General features: G+C 40.8%; 1 protein-coding gene across 2 annotated transcripts in view; it reads right to left on the reverse strand.

Annotated features, from left to right (window-relative positions):
* zbtb16a (zinc finger and BTB domain containing 16a) overlaps positions 1 to 26,406 on the reverse strand; it is a 116,476-nt gene that overhangs the window by 82,425 nt on the left and 7,645 nt on the right. The gene's annotated exons all lie outside the window — the stretch shown is intronic.

Raw genomic sequence — 26,406 nt, forward strand, 5'->3', positions numbered from 1 at the left:
CTCTGACTGGAGAAGGGCTGCACTCTTGAAGATAAATATACAGCTGGGCTTTATCCCTGAAAAGCTTTTGGGAATAATGACAATCGAGCGGATTTGTTACAGAAGACATAATGGCCTTAAAATGAAACGGGTTAGGAATTAAGAAGGCTGGAAAAAGTCCTCCCAACTGACAGCTGAAATGAATATGTTGTGGCATCTGTCAGTGTGTATGTATAGCTCCTTGTGTCATTTCATTCCTATGTCATACACAAGATTCATATATTTACCTGAAGATGAAAATCACCATACTTTAGGACCACTGTGCAGAGAATGAATGCAAAAGTAATACTCTATTGTGTTTCTACTACAAGTATAATGCTTGTTTCACTTGACTGGTTATGTAATTTAATGTTCTTTCATAATCCATTTTGATTCATTTCTATATTACCGTAATCTTGGAAAGGTGAAAGAAGATTTCTAATACTTTCTTGGAAAGTAAAACACATTTCCTTTATTTTAATGTACTAAATATGCTTATATAAAATGCACTGGCGTAACTGAATCTGGGAATGCACACTGTGTGAGGGAATGCACACTTCTCACTTAAACAGCCACACTGTGCCTCGGTATACAGGGGGAAAAAAAAAAAAGTTCACACAAATCTCCAGTGGGACAACCAACAAGTCAGTGCTTTTGGTATTTAGAGTTAGGTGCAATCTCTCGAGAGCTGAGGGTCAAACGATGCTTTTCACACCACTGAGCCGCTGTTTAAAGTCTCCTGCCCACTGCATTTAAATCAGCATTTTAACAAACGTCCCCAAGATCAGTCTCCAAAGACCACCCCCTCTCAACACACACACACGTATACACCTTCGCATTACTCTAGACAAGCAATTTGCCTTTTTTTGTTGTTTGCTTGACCTAGAGAAAACAATTTCAAAGGGTCTTCCTGTGGACTTAACAGCTCGGCTGAACAGGTAGGCAGCGGGCAGCTTTTTTCCCTCAGAAGATGAATTGGCGAGCTGTCGGCTAGAGACAGGCCGAGTAGTTGTGTTTCTGTAATGGGACACTGGAAGTGTCTTTGATTAATGAAAGAGCGATACTGAGCTGTTAGGGAGCCTTTCTACTGAAAGAGCGATTGAGACGCGGATACGCGCCGACAGATGTAGGAGCACGGCTGGACCCAGAGGAAAGAGAGCCTTCTGCAGACACGCTCTCTCCCACAGCAGCTCAAGAGGATGCTTTAGCTTCAGACGCAGGGCTGGAAATGGGTCTCAGACACGTTCCAGCACCCCGAAAGAGAGTCATTAGTGAGCAGCACTTTCTACTAATGATACACGCACTGGGAGATGTTGCACTAACCATCAGTTCTGTTAAAGAATGATCGTTATGAGCAACTAACAGAAAAAAAAGTCCATGTTTCTGTAGAAAAAACAACTAAAAACACAAGAGAAGAAAACAAAAAATGCATAGCAAAACCTCTTAAATGGTAACTTTACAACTTTATGTTTACATTTAGTGAAAGTGAATGAAGAGCATTATTGGTGTTCAAATGGTGCCATCAATACATAAGTAGATTAGTTGTGAGATTTTGATATGACAGAGAAAATATATCATTTTATATATAGCATTTTTCCATTACCAACACACTGCATTGGATCAGATTTCTTCTTCCTTTCAGCAACAGTAGAGTTAATCTTTCCTGTGAGCTAGTTGTTCCATTCTTGTTTGTCTAAATACATTTGTTCTGTCTTTCATTTAAAACTTTTCTCCCCTTGGCTTAAGTCTCAAACCTCAAAAAACAGTGCGCTGCGCTCAACCAAACACGCCTTATTCAAAACATGCTGGCAAGGTTTTTGTTTACCCAGTTTTATAAATGCCCAACAACGCTAAGTTTGAGATACAAGAACCCTCTGTTGTACTGTTGACAGGCCAAGTTCTGTTCCAGTGCCTAGAGAGATTGTCCTCAGAAAAAGCAGCTGACAATCCAGTCAAGTAACTTTTTCCATTCCAAAAAAAAAAAAAAAAAAACTTCATTTGAGAACAATATTTGTGTGTAAATTGATTATCCTTTTATATGAAAATATATATGAAAAAAAAAAAAAACAGAATGAAATTAGATCACTGGATTGTTTGCTGCTTGATGTTTTGCTAATGTGCATTTATTGGGGAACTGCATTAATACGTTTGAAGGCAGAGCTCATTTTAAAGCGCTGATTAGCTATCCTGAGATGACATTTTTGGGAGACCACATAATGATTAAGCGCCTTTTCTCCAAGTGCTCGCTTTATAAGCCTTTTTAACACATCGCCCAAATGTTTCAAGATGGGTAAACCCAATGAGAGAGATTTATTAAAAATCAACTAAATGCAGATTAAAATGAAGCAGGTCTCAAGACACTTTATATAAAAAAAGATGTTTTTTATTCTTTGTATGAGCCTGATTTCACCCCAAAAGCCCACTCCACCCACTTCCTGGTGCCCAAGCCTTGGATAGGATTATTTTAGGGGGCACGGAAGAAAGGATGTTTATGTTCGCCTTGTTTCCAGGCTGTGAGTCCTCCCGAGGGAGTGCATTCCTCACCCAAAGCATGACTAAAGGTATGTGAACCATCTGGACAAAGCCACTGGCCACAATGCCCCTACACACCGAACCCAAAGAGGTCTTTCATTCACTAGCCAGGACCTTGATATCCATCTGCTCCAGAGGGGTCAACCATAATTTCCACTGTTATCAAGTGCGTTTGGTTGCTTTTCTTTGCAGTGACGCGAGCGCCTTTGAGGGGTGTGTATGGGAGGGCTTGTTCATTAGATAGACGTTTGAGATGTGACAACACTGAAGAGGTTAATGAAACAAAAAGATACAGGAAATGATACGAGTAAAAAGTGTTTGTAATCAGTTACTCCGATCAAATGTCATAATGGCATAGTAAAGTGCTCTACACCAGCATGGAGAAAATGTATTTAATGCTTAGTCATTTCTGAATTAAATTAATTTATTTGTAAATTTGATATATTACTGATAACAACGATCATAGGAGGAAGGGATGATGCTTGCAGGTCTGTCATAATTGTTACATAATCACCTGATTGCAATTTAAGCTTACTGGAATTATTCAGTTGTTGACTTCTACAATTGTATGCTTGTCACAAACACAGATTGTGAATCTTGTGTTATCTTTTAGTTTGATGTAAATATTAAATTAAAAAAAATTTAAAACATTCTGTGAAAACAACCTGCAGATGGCAGTGGTAAGTAATGTTTGTTTATTTGAGCACAATCTGCTTCTGTCTTTATTAGAAGCTACCAGGTATTCACAGCTAATAAGCAAGATAGCTAATCAGCCAATCTGTCCACTTTAGACATTTTTTTAGACTTTTTTCATTAATATTGAAAGAACATTAGTCAGAAAAAAAACACGCTAAAATATGGTGTTTGGACACTGCTTACTTCATGCATTAATGTAATAAAGCCTAAAGTAATAATTTAAGGTCAGAGGTGTCAAGTCAGATTTCGCAGGTGTTTTAAGACCATGTCATATGTCTTTACATCTTAACATCACATGCACTGGCTAAAAAGAAGGTCCGGCTCAATGTTTCAGTCTTAAAATCAGAATCAATATTATGCTGATGAAAATACGACAATAGTGGATAATTCACTCACGTGTTCAGAAACGCATCCTTCACGTTTTGATAGAGTTCTCTTTAAATTCTCCTTTAACGTGACTGCAAAAGCCAAATGTTACAAAACTTTCTTCCGCACACTGTGTGCAAGTACACTTTTCCACCAAATCCTTAAATCTTAAACAATCTTGCAGTGTTAGTAACTGTATATAAAGAAGATAAATTGTTAACTGTGATAATTTATAGGGCTAATTAATGGGCATTTTTAAATGGTCAGCAAGTAATAAATCTATGAAAACTGTACAGAATATCAAGCATCATTATAAACATACATTTATTCATTCATCATTATAAACTAAATAAATAAATGTATTCATTTATTCCCTGTTTAATTTTCCAGGTCAAATGTCAGCAGAGAAACCAATAAATGAGCCTTCATCATTATCTCTGAATCAGCCAGCTGTGTGGCTGTGGATAGAGAGATTTTGGTTAGCGTGTAAGGAGTGTGCATGTGAGAGCTGGAATGTGAGATGGGCTGAAGTGATCTAAAGGGGCCATTCCTCCACCTGCAACTCTGTGCAGCTACGTTCTGCTCCAGTTTTAGATGCTGAGGACCCGCAGAGAGGAGCTTGAGGAGCTCAGGCAGACGAAAGACCCCACACATGCTCCGTGTTAGGGGGTGTTGGGGTGTTGGCGGGGGGGGGGGGGGGGGGGGGGGTGGCTGAGGGGGCTAAAGAAGCTGGATTTGATAATCAGCTCAGACAGTTCATCTGCAAATAAGGCAGTCTAATTAATTAATCAATGCACATTTCCAAAACTGTACTGTCAAGACCAGTCAAGTGCAGTTTGCTCATACATTGCCTCCATCCTTTACATAAAAGAGGAAAAAAAAAAAACAAAAAACATTTATAACTATAATTTACCAAAACAAAATGCCTTAAAATGCCCTTTAGGCAACAACATTTCCTCAATAATTACATTAAACCCTAAAAGTACCCTGAAAGCTCTGCTTAATTCATTAAGCCAAAAAAAAAAAAAAAAACCCCATACACAACACATAAAAGCTTCACTCCATTATCCTTTCCGCATCAACTACCCAGCTACAAAATAAAACTACATTTTGAATTTGTAATTTATTTGGAGAAAATGCACATTGTTGGCCCTACAAAAAGCCTGCATCTCAATGAAGCAGCAGGGGAGGCAGTGGTGTTTTCTTGTTAATTTGGGAGATTAAAGGTTAACCTCAGACAAACTGCCTCCATTCTCTGACTTGTTTGGAGTGAGCAGAGTATTAAAAGCTCCAGCTCTTGCGCTTGCATTTGAATACCAAGCTTGGGGTTTTATGAAAGCTCTCAGAGTCCAAAAAGCTTGCTTATGTTAGGGCCTTGAATTACTGTACTGATTCTTAATCCAAAGTACATCATCTACAATAAAATGATTTGAGTGAGAAACATACAGAAAGCTTATTTTAGAGCACTGTTGCCTAAAAGATGTGGGAGAATGCAAATGATCCAAACTGAGGCAACCATGCCTCAGGCATTTTAATGCTACAGTGGATTGGGAAGAATAGTGGAGAATCTAATCTACTTGAGTAACTCTATTCATACAGTGATGATCCTCACATGCTGATCCCAACTTAGGGCCTGATTTACTAAGGCCTTTAGTGGAATGCAAGTTTTCAGCATCATTTCATTGTGGTTAGAAGAGTGCGTTTGTTCCGTAAAAATCTGGGTTGTTTAAAATGTTCTCCAGCGCTGAACACAACTGCCCTCGTTCAACATCTTGTAGCCTTGGCCTTTTTAGAAATGTATGGCCACGTAAAGCAAATTGGCCAAGCCGGTCAGTTAGAACGGTGAAAAAAAGGCAGCAGGGATTTGGGAAAGTGAAAATGTTGGCTAGGTTGAAAGCAGAAGTGCCCTCTAGGCTAAAGCAAGCTGCCCCCAGCCTGACAGGAAGGCAAGAGAGAGAGACAGAGAGTCACTGTTCACCTACAGAGGGGGCTAAGTAAGAGCATACATCAGCTAATAATGCTTCAGAGCTTCACACATTACAACTCATCTAGAAGATAATTCAGTCAAAGAATCAAGGACTAAGGCGCTCTTCAATGTATGTTAAAGAGCCAAAATGTACTAACGCTAGATGACTGCTGTTGATACAGTCACACGAATGAAATTAAATGCTCCCACAATGTAAAAGCTGGCTGGTGTTTTCAAATGGCAAAAAGATGGAGTTACAAGGGTTTGATATGACATCAATGACACAGAAAACTAATCAAATGATGTATTTTATAGCATTAATACACCACATCGCTAAACATAGCTGGTTAAATATTTCTTGTAGCGCATTATATGAAGCCTACCTACACAGGGACACCATAACATGCATAAACACTGAATAACGTATTTGGAAAGCAATACTTATATATTAATAAACTAATTGTCAGTGTTCGCATGATGACCAAACACATTTATTAAGGTGATAAATGAAACATGTCATTAAAAACACCTTATCAGTTCTATGAAAGATGCCCTCAAACTAAAGTCTGTCTTATAATTTTCATGATGAATGATGCTTCAGTAGGGCTGGGCGATATGGCCAAATTGGTTGATATCAATAATTATCACAATAATTTTCAAATCATTATTTATTTCAGGTTTAAAGGCTGATTTAAACTTTGGGAGTGCCCATTGTTAAGAACTTTTCACCAAATTCCCAAAAAAAAAAAAAAAAAAGTTTCCACTGCTTGAGTTAAGGGGAAGGAATGTATGGAGGGGAGGGCTGGGTGGGGTGGTGGGGTCAAAGGTCAGTCTTAGCACTCAACAGTCAGCCTAAAAGCCCAGATAAGAGCTGAAAGCATCCTGTGTGTGGCTGATACCAGCCTCTGGCCAAACAGATACAGTAAAGCTTGACCAACTGGAATCCAGCACTTTAAAAGCAACAACGTAAACAGACGACAAGTTCGGAAAATCGTTTGGTTGATGAGGTCAGTGCTTTGCCAGCAGATGGTCATTCATCATGTGTAATACGGAGAAACTTTTCTTCTATTGGTATAAATGACCTTTGTTATCAAACACCACCTGAACAATGTAACAAACATCAATTCCAGAAATGTCAATTGGATCTCAATAAGAGGTCAGTGGGGGCTGCCTTGCCACTCAACACTCATGGCCAGGCGGCTAAAGGTGACTATTTGTGTATTAGCACCGAAACTGCTTATCTACTTCAACGGAGGCCTCTCTTTTCTGAGCTATGAGCTGTTAACAGTGCCTTGCTGGAGTCTACAATAGAAGATGTGTCCTCTTCACGCTGCTTCATGTAAAAATATCCCTCATTGAATTAGGTGTTGCAGGCCTAAACGAAGAATTACATCAAGTGGATGAAAGACATTTGTATTCTGAGGAGCAAACGTGTTGCCTTGATCTAGATCAGACGCAATAGTACGAGACGGGGAGGAAAACCTGACTGGAAAACTAAGCAACTATCATGAGAGTTCTCATACGAGGGAACATAGCAACAGTTACTTCTACGGACGGAATCCTTTAACTTAAGATAGAGACGGCAAACGTGACTAAAATACCCCTACAAAAAGTACGCAACAGATCACGAGAGAGCAAGAATAGGCACATTTGTCATGCCATCTTCTCAAGTAAGTGCTATTTTTGAGGAAGCGCCAGTGAGCAGTAAAACTAGAACAATCAAAGTTGTGAGAAGTCTTCCTTTCTTTCAAGTGCTCCCTTCCTTCTTTGTGCCGTGTCACAAGCCAGTCAGCAAGTACTTGGGCTGCCGCACTGCCAGAGGAAATGGCTGGTCTCACCAACATATGCGCATGTGACGCACATATATACATATACACTCACACATGACGCTGTTATTGTTACACGCGTCCTTACGAAACATCTTACCACAAGCCAATGTAAGCAGCAAAACTCCAGCTGCAATCCTCAATGCTTTCGCCCAGACTGACCATAGAGGGATGTACTGTATTTGCTATTCATGAATTTCGCTTTTGAAATGACTAATATGGCAGCAAAAAAAAAAAAAAAAAAAAAAAACCCCACCGTGGGTTGAACATTCTGGTTGGCGTTGGTTCCCCCTTGTTTCAATAACAAATGCAAGCATAATTATTCAGACATCTTTAGCACATGGAAATGGGATTCTTTCAAGACTGCTGGCGTGCGTCCTGTTGGCAACATGCAAGACACCAAACAAAAGCATCCACGGGCAGAACTGTGGCTGGTATTTTAGCATTAAAACAATGGCCAAATTTAATTAGTCTCATTCCGAAAGAAGCCTCTCTGTTACTGTGCAAGGGAGCCATCTCCCAGACTACAAAAAGACCATACGCATGTACTAATTGATGAAATAACATTTTCCTAGCCACATGAGTGTGTGCCTGCCTGGATAGGATCTATTTTTGAATTTGTCTATAAACACCAAGCATAACCATAATACTTCTTTCAGAGGCGGCGGTACTATTAGCAGTGAATGAAAGGCAGGGTCGTCGCTCATTAGAAGTGATCTGCCTGCATTGATCCCAGCAGCCGAGCAAAATGTCACCTTAATTAAAATGCGTCGGTGCTCAGTGAGAGCGTGTGCAGGAATCAGAGTACACACTGGTACACGCTGGGGTTTATTTCTATATACACGCACACACACAGACACACACACACACACACACACACACACACACACACACACACACTACTATTACTGTGTACCACCGCGTATTGTGACTCATCTGCGTTTGCAATATATTATAGATCGATGAATCAATAATGTGACACTGGCTAAAAATAGTTTACATTACACGAACACTTTGATTCATAAAAAAAAAACATTAAAAAAAAAAGTCATCTATGGATGTTACAGCACAAGGTAAAAGAAAAAAAAAAGTTTGGTTAGGGGTCTTATCTACAGACTGCATCCATCTGCAACATTATTGTTTAGTTCTCTGCTTAGTAGCAAAGGTCAAACTGGCAATAACTTTATATTGTGTAGCCCACATACAACAACAATACTATATGAACAACTAGGCCTGTAAAGGCTTCCTGCAATCCCAGTAAAGGTGCATTACAACTTTTCTATGTGTGACAGGGACCAAAGACCAAGACTTGGTTTCTATACATTTTGTCAAATTCTTAAGGCTTCAAAAGGTTTGTTGGTGTGGCATATGAAAATGGAAATTGTCCGTTATATTCTGTGAATTTCAACAAAACATGTTTCTATTCAAATTTTGTTTGTCAATATTTGAAATGTTGACGAAATTGTCAGATTTTTTTTTTTTAAGGAAAAATAATGCATTTATGCATAAATTTAGTACTGACAGATTTCCCTCACATGCCTAAACTATTGCGACAAGAGGTTTTTGATAGATATGGAACATTAAGTTTGCTTGATGGAAACAAGTCGCAAATAAGAATTTTTATTCATATTCCATTTGAATCATTTTTAATTTGTGCAGAAAGTTGATGGAAATATAGCTACTCTGGATCCATCATTTGTAGTGTGGTGGAGCTCTCATAGGTTTATAACTGTGGTTGTTTTGCGAGACTATGACTTTCAGATGCGCTTTTTGTTGCTGAATAACCACACGCTAAAAAGGGAACGACAGCTTTTTTCTATAGAACACAAAGCTGTGCATCTGATCCAGCTGTGGTCCTGTTAATGTTCTTCAGGATGACGTTATGTTCAGCCAAGAGCAATCTCCACATCTTTCCATCAGAGCTCCTTTAAAAACCTTACCTCACCTCTCTGGCCCCTACTCTCAATGAGTGAGACCAGGCCAACATATTCAAATTACACTCAGGTTCAGGGCACCTACACTTTGCAAGTCCCTCTCCTCTCTAACCTCAGTATAAGACATGCTGAAGTACCGACTGGCTTGCCTTTCATCCCTGCCTGTGTGGGATAAACGTGTGGAATAGATTATACTCAGATTTGCATACGCAGGCCAGTTTAGGAGATGGAAAATGTGGTTTACTGATTGTGATCCAGCAACATGCTTTTTCCTGCATGCAATCAATTACTGTGTCTACAGAGATACCAGACCATCTATGTGGGCCATAACTTATCAAAGAGGATAAATAAATGAGCGATATAATGGCAAAGCAAATTCAAACTACTCCAACCACCCAAACCTTTTTTCACATATTGCTAGGGCTGTCACAGTTACTCACAATTAAACTTGAATAGTCATTATAAACAATACTGATTAAAAGTTACCTTCTCAACAACTCAGCATTAAGGTGGGACTTTCTTTTAGGGAATTTCTCTCTTATAGGACCTAACCTATAATAAATTCTAGAATTTTTTAAATCTATGCATACTTTGCTCTGGTGAGGCCATTTTAATTGCTTTTTGACATTTTTTACAAACTCTGATTACTTAATGAATCATCAAAATAATGGGCAGATTACTAAATAGTCATCAGTGACTTATTACTGAAGTTTGTGAAAAGGAAAGTGAGATGTCTGTGCAAAACTACATGACAAAAAAATATATTAAAAAAGTCCAAAATGTTTCCAGCACAACGTCAGCTGCAACTGATCTAGTTTCTCTCGCTATCCTGGGCCCATCATCACCCCAGGGCTGGGCAGTGAGTAAAAATATTAGTGATCATATTAGAAGTAATGGGTAAAAACACAGCCTATTCTCTGGGCACAGAGAGACTGACCTAGAAAAGTACAGCCGCTCTCATCTGGAGAGAAAAGTAGGAGAAATTGGCGCTGGATAAGACGAGCCGCTCAGCCATGGCATTCATGCCCAGGTGCTATCAATTTCCCTCAGCGTGTGCCAGCTCCAAACTGGCACAAAGTCAGTCCACAGGAACCATACAGTGATACTAAATACAATACTGCTGCGTCTGTGTCGCCATACAGTGCGTCATGTGGCTTAGCATAACGTTTCCCCAAGCGCTTCAGGACGCCTTGAACTCCAGCAGTCTGAAATCCATAGTTTGAGAAAGTAAATGGGTGTTTTTCCTGCGTGCTTAATTGGCATTGTAAATAGCATTCAGAATTAATTACAAGCCTGTAAAATACGTATTTTTGGATAACAAATGTCATATAAAAGTTACTGGCCTTTCCATTGCTGTTATTTAGTTTTATGAAGCGATCCATGTGCGATTGGTGGACTGGTTCGCTCGCCCCACCAAAACACCATAAACATGGCTGATATCATCATTCCGGTATGTGTTCCCGGTCCATACAGGAAATTTGCACCCATTTCATTTGAATTCAATCAATCATTTACAAATAACAGGATGCAAACAAAACACAATTACAGCCATTTGTTTACTGCAATACGTGTGCAAAAGTAATTCAATGCCTCTTTCAAAAAAGGAACATGCTGTTCTACAGCCAACTCGACATTTGCAAGTTGAACCCAAGCAATCTACCCATCTAAGCTGACTTTAAAAATGCACCTTTAAAACCAGTAAAAAGGTGAATGAGTTACTCTGCATTGTCTAAGTCATGTTCACAGTGATGTGATAGCCAACACCAGGTAACAGATATGTAACTTGATGCATAAGGTGAGCCTAGGTAAACTCATAACATAAAGAATATGCATCACCTGCAGTTCTAACTAAAGCATGTTTCAAAGGCAGTCTGGGTGATGTCTAATCCCCTCTGGCTGTCCCCAGGTTCAGTAGCCCTCCTCTTGCTCTTTCTCTCTCTCTGCTTTATCTCGTGCTTTGCTGAGTGCCACAGACACAGACAGTTCCTGGAGTGGCTCTTCAGGGAGAGCAAGCGGTCCACATGTGGCGTTTATTTTTAGTGCAGCCCGAGACTAGCGAGCCCTCTGGTTAGTTTCTCCAAATGTTTCGAGAGGTGATAAATCTAATATTGACCTCCTCCCTGCTTGCGCTGCTGTCTACCTACTGCACATTTTTAATTTGGCCCTGTGGGCATGTGAAGCAGGGAACAGTGTCCTCACACCAGGCTCTCCGATGCTGACAGAGACACACAGCGCTTTCTCAGCTGCGCATGTGTTGACAGTGCCCAAGAAAGCGACTGATTTGTTGTCGATCAAACGCAGGTACCCAAGCTTTGATATGGTTTGCAGGAAGTTCACTTTACACTGCCGAGCAAGATGTTGTTAGGCATGATTTGCAGACATGTTAGAACTTAACTTAAAACTATGGCTGGGACAATTCATTGCTATTATTGTTCATGTTGATAAAAAATTTGCAACAAAACTCCATCAGGTGGATTTATGATGAGTGCAGCTGATATTGGCATCACTTGAATAAAGGAGGGAAAATACAGATGGCAGAGACTACAGTACAGGGCTGTGCATGACTCAAACTCAAAAATATGGTAACACTTCACCTTAACATCATCCCAACCCTGTAGGATGTGTAAAATCAAACTAACCTGTGACGGAAGCGCGACGTGGGCATCTAAAGAAAACACATTCACAGAGGAAAATACAGGAAGCTCTGCATGGTGACTTAACTTAAAACCTTAGAAAATTGTAGTCAAAAGTTGAAAATCAGCTAATTTCAGCTAATTCTGTTTTAGTTTACTATAGGGCTGAACTGCATGTTTAAATTACACAGTCATCATTGAGAGTGCAGGTTTACTAACAGACCTGCTTGTCCATACGGCTACAGATGTTTTTTTGAAAACATCTGCATTTCAACATGTCACTGAATTTTGGGTCACTGAAAACTGAGTTTAAGAAAAATTCTCTCCAGGGTGGACATTAACAAAATTTTACATTTTTAAGTGGTCAGATGTTTTAAAAAAATGCTGATATCACACACTTGGTTATTGCTGTTTCACACATGGCAAGCATGCTTTAGGTCCTACTTAAAACATCTAAAACAGTGCTGGTGCACAAAGGCACAGAGACCCAGACACACAGACAGAGAGTGAGAGAATGACACCAAGTGTGAGAATATGGGCCTGGAAGTGGGAAACGTGATGCAGCACCTTTGAAGGAATTCTGCACTGCTCCAATAAAATAATAAAAGCTCTGCTCCATCACCCTTGACTTCACTTTGAATGTAGCCAGAGTGGAAATCAAAGGGACGAGAGCAACAAAAAAAAAAAAAAAAAAAAAAAAAAAAAAAAAAAAAAAAAAAGAGAGAGAGCGAGAGAGATCAACAGCTGTCCAGTACTGCACCTTTGCTCCATATAACTAGTCTTGCCCATTTGTGTGTGGGTGGAAGAGGCTAATAAAAGTCAAGGTTAATTTAAGCAGGACAGAAGTTAGGAAGCATATTGTGGGAGAAACATATATAAACAGTGCTCCTCTATCTTATTGCACATTTCAATGTGCTTGCAAAATACAATCATTCCACAGGATTCAGAGAACAAGGCCAAATCTAACAAAGTTCAGACTGCGAGGACTGAACTGGAACTGTGGTATTTGTTTACAGATAAAAAGCAGAAAAAAAAAACAAGAAAAAAAAAAAAAAACTGCACCATAAAGGCATACTTACATCACAATGCCAATAACCAAAACAAAAACACCTAAACATGCACAAGCAGCCTTAAAAGGGCACTGGGCTCTACAATGCACACAATATCAGATTCTTTGAGTTGAGGGAGACAATGCAGGGGTTTCAAGACATCTGAGGTTTTGAAAATTAGTTCCAGTGCCACTATTAACGTGGTGAAGTAGAAGGCTCGGCAGGGGGTCGAGGGCACTCAAAGAGCCCACTTCTTGCTGAGGAAAAGCGAACACACGGAACAAAGGCACAGGTCAGGACCTCGAGGCCATGTGAAAGCCAGCAGCGGCGGCTTGCGGCCCTGAAAGCCTGCGCAGGCGCGGCTACTGGCCTTCTGCCTGCGACTCAGGCCTCTCCCTCTCTCTGGATTTATTATACATCATCAACAAGAAAATGTCACCCTTACCAACCCACACAACAGCTACAGCACAATAGCCTTGAGAGGACCAATCCTGATTGTTCACATTTCAAGCACTCACCTTTGTCCAGCCGATGGAGGAGAAAGGACAACAATGAAAGGGCAGAATTTTCCACATAATGTAACAACTGATTACTCTTGCTGTCATTACTGGACTCGTGGCCATTCCTGATCTATCTGAAGGCCAAACTTGGCCAGACTTTTACTAGGTTTTGACAGATATAAAAGATCCATTTTAAAATGAACTGTTTCAGAACTATGTATACTGCATTTGGCCTGTGATAACAGTTCACCAGGCCTTGAGATCGCTCAGGGTGACCTGATTTTACCCCATTTCACTGAGGAACAGTTTGACCTCTTGGTGTTTACTGGCACAGAGGACAGAAAGTCTCATCACGAATCAAAACACATCACAAGCGCCTCCTGTACTTCAAATCAAGATTGATTTTTGCTTCACACAAGAAAAGTGAAACTTGGGAATCCTTAAGTGTTGTTGATGTTACTGTGATAAACTTTTCACAATGTCCTTTTTTTTTTTTTGCAAATAATACGGGAATCATTAATACTTCTGGAACACACAGTTGTAGATATTTCTACAGATTTTTAGAAAAACTAAACAACAAAACTAACAGAAAGCTTGTCCATTAGCTATTTCATAATTTAATTTTTACCAATTATTTGATTATTCCTATAAACAGTTTACTTTAAAAATAATTGCTTTGTGTTTACAAAGTCACTGTAATCAGAGCTCTTCAAAAGACTCAAAGTTGAACTACTGAACTTACTATTTTGTCTATGCCAACTTATTTGCAAACCTCAGAATCATGATGATGTCTTCAAGTATTGTGATATGTTTATGCTGTAACACCTTTTTTTAGTCTCAGGGGCTCTTATAGGTCAAAAGAACTCCAATTATATCCTTCAAAATCACACAGATCTCAGTCAGGACCCTTACATATCTCCCATCTACCCTTTGCATCCCAGTGTGTAAGAAGTATACACAACTCATCATTTCAGCACCAACAACTTCCACCCCATTAACAAGACTCCAGATACTCGCTTTCTTGATATTTTTTCCCAGTTCGCATACACAAATGTTTATTTTTAACCATTCCACACATTAGACAACAGAGTGCAGCTGACAGGCCCAGAGTGAAGGAGCTATTACCTCATCACAATAGCAGGGGAGAGGGGACGCAGAGACAATGGGGCAAGGGGGAGCAGAGCCGAGGCCACTGAAACTAGCACAACTCTATTTAAGAAGACTCAGACGAGTCACTAAATTGAGAAAGATGTGCTACTCATTACGACTGGTTTGGCAGTAACGTCCAGAAATAACCGCAGCTGCTTGAAAGGATGGGCTAATAAAGTACCAAAGGCTATTTATTATTATTTTGGGGTAAATAATGATTATGATATCAGAGCTACTTTACAACATGGAGTACTCCAGTCCAATCAGTCACAATTATTTACTGTATCTTCAAATTTACAGACAAAATGTTTTGATATGATTAAGTTTTAATTTAGTCTGAAGACTGAGACTGGTTTAGAATTCACGTTAATAGGGCTTTCATGTACAACACACACAAAAACTGTGCTGTATCATTTCAGGTGGTGGTTATGAACAAAAAGCTTTCCTTCTTTGGTCAGTGCTCTCCCAACCAAATTCAAAGCCTCCGTCAAACTCAGCTTGAGTCAGAGCCAGGACAATGGGCTGAAAGGTTGGGGGTCATACTGGACTCCACCAACACCCCACCCAGAATACAGCCCTCTGACCTATGAACTCTGACCCTCTTGGCATTGTGGAACTAAAAATAATAAAATCTGTTCCGGCAGACTGTTCGGAGTATTTTATGTAGGGCTCTCTTTCTTCGCCTGCTCTATCTCCTTCCTACCATTTAAGTCAAGATTATGCCAAGATTATGTGGGATTCTACTGGCAGATGGTGCATTTGCACCGTGCTTAGGGGAGCCAAGAGTTGGCTGGGCTACTTTCCCTCTTCTTAATGAAAGAAAACAAATACTACTGGTTTCAGAAGGCTTTGGGGATTGGGTCCAACAAGAAGGCATATGATAGTCTTAAATGTGTCGGCTTTCATCTCGGTGTTAATCAATAACACACCAAGCCGCATGGGCCAGCATTATTATCAAAATGAAGAAAGAGGCAGGAACTGCAGCCATATTGGTGTTGAGTGGTTAGTGGAACGTGATAATGTAAGGACATAGCGGGGCCTTCTGGAGTTCAGTAATTTAGACAATCCGATCGGGCCAAACAACGCAGACAAAAGAAAGTCTCTACATTGTCTACTAAGTCTCCGGTCCTTTGTGCATGTGACAGAGATGACAGTGGTGCGTTCTGTCCGTTACCACAGTTCGAGCAGCTCTCCAGCCATGGTGACTCGATGTCATCCACCCCACCACCCACTTGTTTTTCTAAACTTTGCCTGTGTGACAGAATTCTTTGCTGATCAATAAAAAAAAGCCCTACTATGAAGGCCAGGGAAGTCAGCTCCCCCCACTGGCACTGCTCTTTGACCTTACTGAAGGCCTGACTGAGCAAAAACACTGCTCTTCCCATGAGGCCCCTGGAGGCTCCTGTTTCACTCGGGCAATGAAAGGGACTACTGTAAATAATGGGGGCCTGTTTGACCCTGTCTTTGTCTGGGACGAGACCCCTGCATCCACTCTACTGTAACAGAGCCGACCTCTCACAATGGATGCTCTCATGGCTTGGAGACCCCCAGTCTCCAGCGCTGCACCTTCCAGGGCAGGGTTTAAAACGTGCCCAGTCACCAGTGCCAAACGGTTTTCTCCATTTCCATATAAGATGGCCTTTTGTTGTGACCACCTTCTCCAAGAACCTACCAAAACCACCATCTTTTCATCTCCAATGTCAAGGTGTTTTCGCTGATATAAAAGCAGCCAGAGCTGGCCCCGGCATTACAAAGCTAGTTGTGAGAAGGCCAGCATCCTGAGGCCAGCTGGGGCAAATGCTACCGTTGATGGTGAAACTCCTTTCACAGCCAGAGGTTGGTGAGGAACTGCATGTGTGTTGGTGTTTGTGTGTGTGTGTGTGAGAGGTCAGAGGCTAAGTGAAATATTTCCCCACTCTGAAGCCTGTGTTAGGATGCAGGAAGCTGAGCCCCAGAGATAAGGCGTGACATGATGATAAGGACGCAAACACCTGTTAGGGACTCAGGCTCCGATGTGCTGGTGGCACACACAACCCCACAAAACCCCTGGGGGGAAAATAAACTTTCGTCACTTCAAAGGGATACCACGGCTAACCCCAAAGACAGAGAATCAATGTGACTTTCCTTCACTGCGAAGGTCGAACAGAGAGTGCGGGGCGTAAAATTGCAGGACAGGGCTGCGTAGGACGGTGTAGGGAAAAAGGGGGGAAAAAAAAAAAAGAGCATGGGGCTTCTGCTGGAGCACACTATGCTTAATGGTGTACGGCGCCTCCTGACAGCATCATCTGTATCTTCCTGCCACGGACACAAACAGCAGAAATGATGCTATTTGAGTCATGACATGTCACAGTGGGCTGCACTGGTGATCAGTCCAGTAAATGGAATGGCTTTTGGACTCCAGACAGCGAGTGAACACAAAAACACTTCAGCCTGAACTAAGGGAGGAAAGCTCCCCGCCTGTAACATACCAATAAAATTCAAGCACTATTTCAGTGACAGGTCAAAAATAGGTGAGGGTAAAAGCTGAAATCAGTTCATCCACAATAAATAAATAAATAAATAAATAAATCAACCAACCAACCACATTTTGGCTTGTGCTGATTCATTCTGGATTTAAACAGATGATCGTGAGAATGATAAAGTGCGAGCCACAAACAATATGGCCGTTTAGGAGCATGGGAAAACGACAGCAAGGCAATTGGAAGATTAGTAGAATATTTCAGTTTTACACAATGCTCTTAGTCTGGCGGGTGATAAAGTGGGCCTGACTGTCATGTTGTTGACTGCGCAAAGGCAATTTCCAGAGAGAGCTCCCTCACTTCAGGCCTAAATGAAGGTAGTGTGCCTGGTGAAATAATCTCTTGTCTATTGAATTAGAGACATTATGAATTCCATAATGTAAGTGGCGAGCCCCATCCCTCTTCCAGGCACGCTCTCTTAAGGGCATGCCATCAATCATCCAGCCTCTCCTACTGGTAATCACTACAGGCGTCTCCAGTCAGCAAATACATAAATCAATTATGGTTTTAAGCTTTATTCCGCGATTTATCCAACTGATCCCCCTGGATTACAATGTGGCTTAAAACATGCTGCACGGCTTTCTGTGTTTTTCTTGACTGTGTCCATCTCATATCTCAAAACGCCTAAAGCTCCAGATAATGGAGGAGTGAAAGAGAAAGAGGCTTCCTCAGGCCATGTCTGAATTAACTCAACATATATATGAGAGAGAGAGAGAGAGAGAGAGAGAGAGAGAGAGAGAGAGAGAGAGAGAGAGAGAGAGAGAGAGAGAGAGAGACTACAGGCAATATCACATCCAAAGCAATGTCAATATTGTAGTCAAAAGAAAACCAGGAATCAAAAGAATTGTTCGGATTATTCTCCCAGACTCCTCTGCTAAAAGATTACCTCTGAGTGCGTAAGCATGAAACACAAACGGTGTCCTGTTGGCATGCACCGTTTGGCCTTTCAAAAGCCGGGCCAGGTTTAACAGATAAACAAGCTCCGGCACTGTCTAGCTCCACTGCTCCTACCTGTGCCGGCTGCACACAGATCTATTGTGATGGGTATTTTATGACCCCCTTCTTAGCACGCTTGTATCACTCTATCGGGGGCCCCTTGCCAATCTCTGGCACCCCATTCAACGGGCAACAAAGGAGCTAATTAGAGCCTCTCTCGGTGGAAGCCCGCGGAAGGTTCTGATTTGATACTTCCAGGGGATTCCGGAGCCCCAGCAGTGCATTCACACAGCCCCCCATGCACGCTTGGCTTGGCCCTTTGCTCTGGACCTTCATTGTGCATGGAGCTCAGCAGCGCATTAGAACCACCGAGGGGGAACCGACACGTCTTCTTTCATGTGGCAAGAGCCAGAAACCAGATGCTAATGGGAAATTGATGGGATTAAAACACTGTACTTGCTGGAAAGAGGAAACTGCTGGTTTATAATACCTCTCCAAAAAAAAGAAAAAGAAAAAAAAAACAACAACACTTTCACAGAGAGATCAAACTATGCCTAGAACATGAGGACAGTAGTAATTTTCAGCAGTTGAGCATTTTTTTCATGACTTCAAATGCTATAATAAAATGATGTTTAAAGGAACCCAAACTTACATACCATATCTTTCAAATATTACAATTACACTTATTTCTAGGGGGCATAAACCTAGGATGCATTTGAAGGAATTCAGCACATAATTAGGGAGATTAAGAAAGGAGAAAAACTTTTACACTGCTTTGTTTTCTTTCTCTTGTTTTCACTAACGAGGGGCATAGCAGAACAGTAGCCTATCTGAGGACCCCATGGCGACAAAAGAGAGAGTCCAACTAAAGCCTCTTTTAGCAGAGGCTGCCTGATGAGCAGAGAGTCAGAGGCCCCACTGCTGGACCAGCAGCTATTCAGCGCTGGCAGCCAGGTGAGGGAGGGCTAGGAGAGCACCAAAGAGACAGGGCCTCCTCTTTCACAACACCACACACTCTTATCTCAGCTAGCCTTGTGCTTGCTTCATCTACATCGCTATGGCCACTGCTTAAATCTGATTTCAGTATGTGTGTGTGCACGGGCGCGCGTGTGTGGTGGAGCAGAATGGCTTTAGATGTTCGCGGAAGGTTGGTGTGCCACCTGGCACCATACTGGGCTCCCTAGCACTTTGCTGCTGACTGTAATCCCTCCATCTCCAGTTGCAGGCTGGAGATAAGGAGACGGCCAGTGAAAAGCTGCCCAGCCAGAGAGAGAGCCCTGTGCACAACCGTCCTGTCGCTTTACCAGGGCGCACACACAACGATGCTTATCGCTTTAATAAGATGTGGCTGTGTTGTCTGCCTATCTGAGTTTACTTTTATTTGGTATTCATGCTGGCCTCACTAACTCTGCCTCTCATTTTGTAAACGTGATCGCCAAGCCTGTGCCATATCTATCCTGACCCACCGATATGAACGGAGCATATCCAACATGAACACAGCACTGGGGGGGGGGGGTAAATAAATAAATCATAAAATGGTGCTTATCAGTACAAGATGCCACAACAAACTTGTTCTACTAAACCAGAGATGTTTTGATACAGGTCCACAGCTGTAGTCAAGGTGTGCAGTCCAATCCACATGATGTAACCCTGTGTTAAGTCTTTAATCGATACATCTCGCTTCTTGACAGTGAAGACAGAAGCCAGATCTCAGATCAGAGGGGTGCTGGTGTAAATCTTTACAGTTCAACCAGGGCCTTTTAAAGGCTGTCCATAATTGGATGCCTGCCAACTGCTGCTGCATCTACGCTGCATAAACAAACACCATCAACTAAAAAAGCACAGTAGGAGAGGAACATTTATTAGCCATTAAAAATCTACATCCAACTCTACAGATGTCAGATCTTCCTGTGGACAGCACTCCAATCTTTCATTATCAGCATTACCGGAATCAAGCACTGTGGGAGATCCTACATTCATGTATTCAATGTTCATATCCATACTAAATCAGCTGCAGCTATCAAATAAAGTGCCTGTGAGTGCCACACAGAAATTCATGGGTGATTTCAGAAGAAATTTAATCAAATTCTCTTTAGCTGATCCATTTTCTTTAATACAAGCTTTTTAAAAAAGACATCTGACTTAAATCAGACACAGATAATGACTCTTAACATTCCATTAACAAAATGGCACCAACTCATATAATGAGCAATTAAGAGCCTCAGATTATATACATTACCTGGAATCAAAACTGAGAAAAGCTCAAATTAACATCACAAAAGCTTTCAAACAAAGAATGCCCCACTTCCTTATTTCGTCTCCCATATTCATAATAAATTAATGGAAAGGTCAGATTCATTGTAGGGCACTTTTCTCATTTTCTAGACAACCTTGCAAAGTCAAAACAGAGTTTTAGCATTAAGACATTTTAATTGGGCAACCTGACAAAATGATGGGTCCGCCTGTTTGAAGTCTCTCACTTTGGCTTAATTACCATCGCGCTCAATTACCATATTGTTGCAGTGTTAAGGACTACACTAACTCAATCCAATCAGCTAGTGAAAGGGACATTTCACAATTTTACACAAAACAGGGCAGATAAATGGACAAACTTCAATGGCATCTTTATGGGCCCTCAGAATTTCAAGAGCTCTTTACAGCACTGGCTGAATGACCTGTTTGGTTCAACTTTTCCCTCCAACTACCCGTGTGACAAAATGGAGAGATTAAAAATGGATTGATAAAAAAAAAAAAAAAAAAAAAAAAAAAAAAAAAAAAAGATGATGCCACATAGAATTTGTGACAAAACCTACAGACTTACATGTAGTCCAGCCTATATAACTTACTCAATGTGAGAATATGGGAAACAACCTTTTGCAATAAGCCACACAGCACATTTTTCACTGTTTTACAGCCAAAGTTTCACCTGCACTGCTTAGAATGACACAGGCTTCGAGGGGCGCTACTCAGTGTCACAGTTGTTATGGCTGTTGCGTGAGCGTTGGTGGCTTGTGGTGAAGCTCAGCTGCGCTCGCAAAGCACGCGCAGAACGTTGCGAGGTGCCTCTCTCACCTCTCTGCAGCCTGACGCTGGTGTTATCTCACCCTGCAAGCTCCATGGAGCTTATCGGCCCAATCTGCTCTTGGTATACTGAAGAGGAGAGTGCAGGGTTATCAGTGCCTCTGATATGCAAAGATAAGGCCAGCCTCCTGTTTAAACACTGAGGCTAGTCGTGGCGCTAGAGATGTGCTAGCTAGCTGCGTTCAGGTCAGCCTTGTTACTGGTCTGTCAGCAGCTGAAGCTTAAGCTGCACACCTCAAAACAAGCTGTCCACACTGGACAATAAAAAAATAATACCATCCTCAAAGCTTTCTGCTCTTCACATGGGATGAGCTCTTTGTACGAGGCTAGACATCCACACATTAAGTATAGAAGACAGACCTAAGGTGACCCCTCTGTCTGGATGAACGTGTTTGGAATACTAAGCACAGCCCGTTTCTTGTGTATGCGTTTTTGCCTGAATTATTGTTGTTCTGTGCAAGCTGATTACTTTCTTATCGGCAGGTTACTAAAATATTTCTGTAATCCCATCTCCCTGAAGTCACAGGACCACCATCCTCTCTTTCCTTAGCAAGACAAATGAGCACTGCTCAAATATGCCTCTGGTTTAAGAGGGAGAAAGAAAGAGAGAAAGAAAGAGAGAAAGAAAGAAAGAGAGAAAGAAAGAGAGAAAGAAAGAGAGAAAGAAAGAAAGAGAGAAAGAAAGAAAGAAAGAAAGAGAGAAAGAAAGAAAGAGAGAAAGAAAGAAAGAGAGAAAGAAAGAAAGAGAGAAAGAAAGAAAGAGAGAAAGAAAGAAAGAAAGAAAGAAAGAGAGAAAGAAAGAAAGAGAGAAAGAAAGAAAGAAAGAGAGAAAGAAAGAAAGAGAGAAAGAAAGAAAGAGAGAAAGAAAGAGAGAAAGAAAGAAAGAGAGAAAGAAAGAGAGAAAGAGAGAAAGAAAGAAAGAAAGAAAGAAAGAAAGAAAGAAAGAAAGAAAGAAAGAAAGAAAGCTGTTACGCTGTTGAGAGCAAGCTTTGATTTAGCCCCTGTAGGAAACCGTGGGTGACTGCAAAACAAACAAACCCTTTCATTTGGGTATCCCACAGTCATATATCTCTCCGATACCTCCACAAAACTCCTGAGCTCCACTTCAAGGGGTAGCCTCCTTGCCCCTCCTCTCCATTTCAGAATCAATACACATCTTGTTCATCCATCCACAGCTTTTTGACACAACCCAGGGCACTGGACAATGAATGGAGCGAGCTGAATTCACGCAGGAAGTGACTAGTTATTGATGCGTTTGCTGCAATATGCACATACACAGACGTGCGCCCAGTCCCGTGCCATGTCTGGAAACAATTACAGCCAATTAACTTGACCTGTTTGCACCAAATGACCTCTCAAACTGAAATATTTTTCACATTTGGAACTAGAGATGGCGGGGGACCCTGGCACAAGATGCTGGGAAATAATCTGTAATTACTCACAAGACCCGTCTCCCTGTGTGCCGCAAGCTGTCAGGAGTACAAGCCTCTAAAGAGCCTTTGGAAAACACAAACACGGCCATCTCTGTCACACAACAAAACAAGCACACGACTTAAAAAATTGAAACAAATTACAATCGGTGTCTTTACTTGATATTGCTGGCAAGAAGTAAGAGAGAGAGGGCAATTAAAAAAAAAAAAAAAAAAAAAAAAGACTTAAGCTTAACAGTCATAGCTGCTGAAATACATTCTCTTTGATAAAAAAAACAACAAGTGTCAAAACATGAAAGCCTAAAAGTGACCAAATAAATTTTAAACCAGGAGATTAAAAAAAACAAAACAAAAACAAAATAAGACCAACAAAGACCTACAGTTTAGGCCTTGTTAGACAGCAATAAAACACTGTAAACAAGCAACATTAAACTGTACCACAATATATGCTCCAGTAATTCATTACCAAATGGAAACCAATTCGATTTATCCATGACATTTCTTTTTTTTTTTTAATGCAAACCATGACATGTCTTTACTAACCAGCTCAGCTCAATGATTCATGATGATTCACACTGAGTACAGACAACTTTTAAATTACAAGATTGTGCCAACTATTCCCTTTTGAGCATAAACAAGTTTAAATATCATGGAGATTGAGAAAACTACAAGCTGCTCTTCACCTTGCCAATTTAGAGATGTTTATTAAAGCCATCTTGACCTCTTTCAGAGACATGTCAATATTTGTGAGAGGCCTGAAACTGAATCTTCAGCTGAACTTTAACCATCGTGCATTCCAGCAGATTAGAGCAATGTCAAAATAGCTATGACTAGTATCAACTGACACAATCAAGGAATCCACTAAAACAGAGGTTTAAAAAATGCTATCCAATCAGCTAGTGGCAGTGAGATACATGCTTATGCAAGCAAATTATAAGGAAAACCATTTTTAGAAAATTTAGAGCCTGCCCCCCCTTTTATCCAATAGGTATCACAAGCAACTAATGCTACCAGAGAGTGAGGGTGAGGCGTTTTGGAAAGGCACTGTATATTGTCACTGTCAAAGCCCAAAACTTTTTTTTACCCCCACAGTTGAAAAAATGCTTGCTGCACTTTATATTGTGCAAACTTTTCATTATAAATGGACTGCTTGACACGCTACAAAACAACATGGAATGAAAACAGTTAATGTATAAGAATATCCTTTTCTTCTATAAACTTAGGATTTTGAAGACACAAGTTACAACAGTGACAATGAACTGGCCAGTATGAATCAGAACATAATGTGACTTGGTGCAAGAATGCAACAAGGGCTTCAAGAGCCTGGTGTGCCTGGCGTGGATTTCCTTGCTTCGTTCCTGCTCACCGTGACACCCCCTCCAGCTACGCTGACGAGAAGCAGAGGCCAGCGCAGTGGCCAAAAGGTTACGCTGTGGAGGTCGGACCAGGTCCTGTGTGCGGCCCTCATTTCCTGGGCTGGACAGTCTGCCCCTCTCATAAAGCTAATAAGGCCCTCCTTGTGGCCGGTGGCTGGGGCCCAAGCAGGCCTGCCCATCACTGGCCACACCATGGGGGTCAGGGGGTGGGCGTAGAGGCTGCTTCCCATTAGCCAGCCCCCTCCCCAGGTGCGGCTAATGGGCCCAACCAGCGCCTCTCCAGGACCACTCAGCAGCCACCAGAGCAAGCCTGGAAATGATCAGCACACCCTGGGCCTGCACGCCACCGCCAAGTAACTACCACACACATAACCACAAAGAGATCAACAGCACAGGGAGCATTTATCTTTTATTTACTACAAATGTACTCTAATGCACTGACCACTTGTTGAACAGATCTATATCATAGTTGTGCAATTTAAGATGCATTTAACAAATATGTTTCAAAAGGATCCAAAGAGGTCAACAAAGTTTGTGAAACACTCTGCTGTAGAGAACTTAAGAGTCAGAATTGCTCAGAGTGGTGGTGATAGGAACCACAGGTGTAAAGTATTTAAAGTGTTATTACATGAAATGGTTACAAATATACTGTCCGAGTCTGAGATACTGTTTTATGATAAGCTTTTGGGCTACATTAAACATTTAATCCATTCAGTGTATAGAGGCAGGGAACTGTAAAGCAAAATTGCCCCCAAAGATAACCATCAGATTCACCCCTATTCTACCATTATTAGTAGGGGCGTGGGGAAAAAAAAAAAGATTCTTAGATGCATCGCCACGCAGACGTGAACGATCCTGAATCAATTCACAAATGTAAAAAATCTATTTTCTATATATTTAATTTATAACGTAATGTTGAGGGAACGCAAAAGGCGGAACCTGGAAGTGCAGCACCCGGACACTCTGAGGCGTACATAACAAAAACGCTGCCAGATGAGTGAGAAATCCAACTGGCTCCCTCTGCATTAAAAGCCAGGTTAGGTCAGGATTCACAACCCAAATGTTAAAAAGAGCCATTTTGTCCTTTCAACAAAAATCAAATCACCTTGGCAGCCACAACATTTATTTCCAGTATGTCTCAGTCTGTGATAATGTCCTAGTATAATTTAGGTTAAAATTATAAACAAAAACACACATGCTTTGCTCTGCTTTAAGCTTTAGCTCAGCTATAGACACTTTCCTCCCGTCTCCACCAAAAAACTTTTCCTTTTCTTGTTTCTTGTAAAATGTCTCAGTCGTTGCGAAACAGAGCTTTCGCGCTACGATGCATGTCCCCTTTCGAAGATATTTTACTGACACAGCCATCGCCACACTTTCTACATTGAGACCAAAACCCAAATCATAAAATCACAAAAAAAAAAACGGGCAGGATGGCTGTAACGTACTGTGACATACACCGCCATTGGGTCTTATCTCACTATATCTTAACTGCATGTTTCATCACATATTAGTGGCAGTAGCGTCTCATGTGCTCCAAGCAATAGCAGTGAATGAGAGCCTTCTAGTTCACTTGCTACACCACTTCCATTTAATTTATTAATAAAAGAAATTGGAAGTAAATTCATTAAGGATCGATACAAATACTTTGCTTTAAAAGTTCCAAGTCCTGAGACAGTAGGAAAATAGGAATTGTGTGTGTATATATATATATATATATATATATATATATATATATATATATATATATATATATATATATATGTGTGTGTGTGTGTGTGTGTGTGTGTGTGTGTGTGTGTGTGTGTGTGTGAATATATATATATAAAAAGATCGATAATTGTTTTTTTTTTATCGCATCTCAACCCGGTGAATCATAACTGAATCGAGTCTAATCTAATCAAGCCATCGTAAATGGCTACATTTGTGTTGTAGATATCAAGACCCCTGGTTTTTATCACCAGTACTGCAAAGGCAGCTGGTAAATTTCTCGACAATTAACCATTTCATATTGAACCTCTCAGAATGACTGTTTACATCTCAAAAAATTAGGCAGAAATTCCCGATTTATTTATTAAATACTAAATAATTTACCCCTTCGTTTACTTTTTAGATTTGAAAAGTAGACAATTAAAACATGGATAAAGTAAAATAAATCACAGGAAACTTGAAAGGAATAAATTCGTATGCAAACAATTTTCCAGTTGCGATACAGACCGTCTTTTCTCATCTTGGAATACTGCATGAAATCCAACAAGCCCAACATAATTAACCTTGTTTTTTTTCATGGCTTTGCTAAATTATAACAGTATTTATGTTTACAGAACATCAATTTCCTCCACTAAGTGGAAACCTATACTTTGCATAGAAGAAAGATATACAAGGCTAAATCAGTAAT

The sequence above is a fragment of the Pygocentrus nattereri genome, chromosome 16, assembly GCF_015220715.1.
Source record: "Pygocentrus nattereri isolate fPygNat1 chromosome 16, fPygNat1.pri, whole genome shotgun sequence".
In the NCBI taxonomy this organism is placed as follows: Eukaryota; Metazoa; Chordata; class Actinopteri; order Characiformes; family Serrasalmidae; genus Pygocentrus; species Pygocentrus nattereri.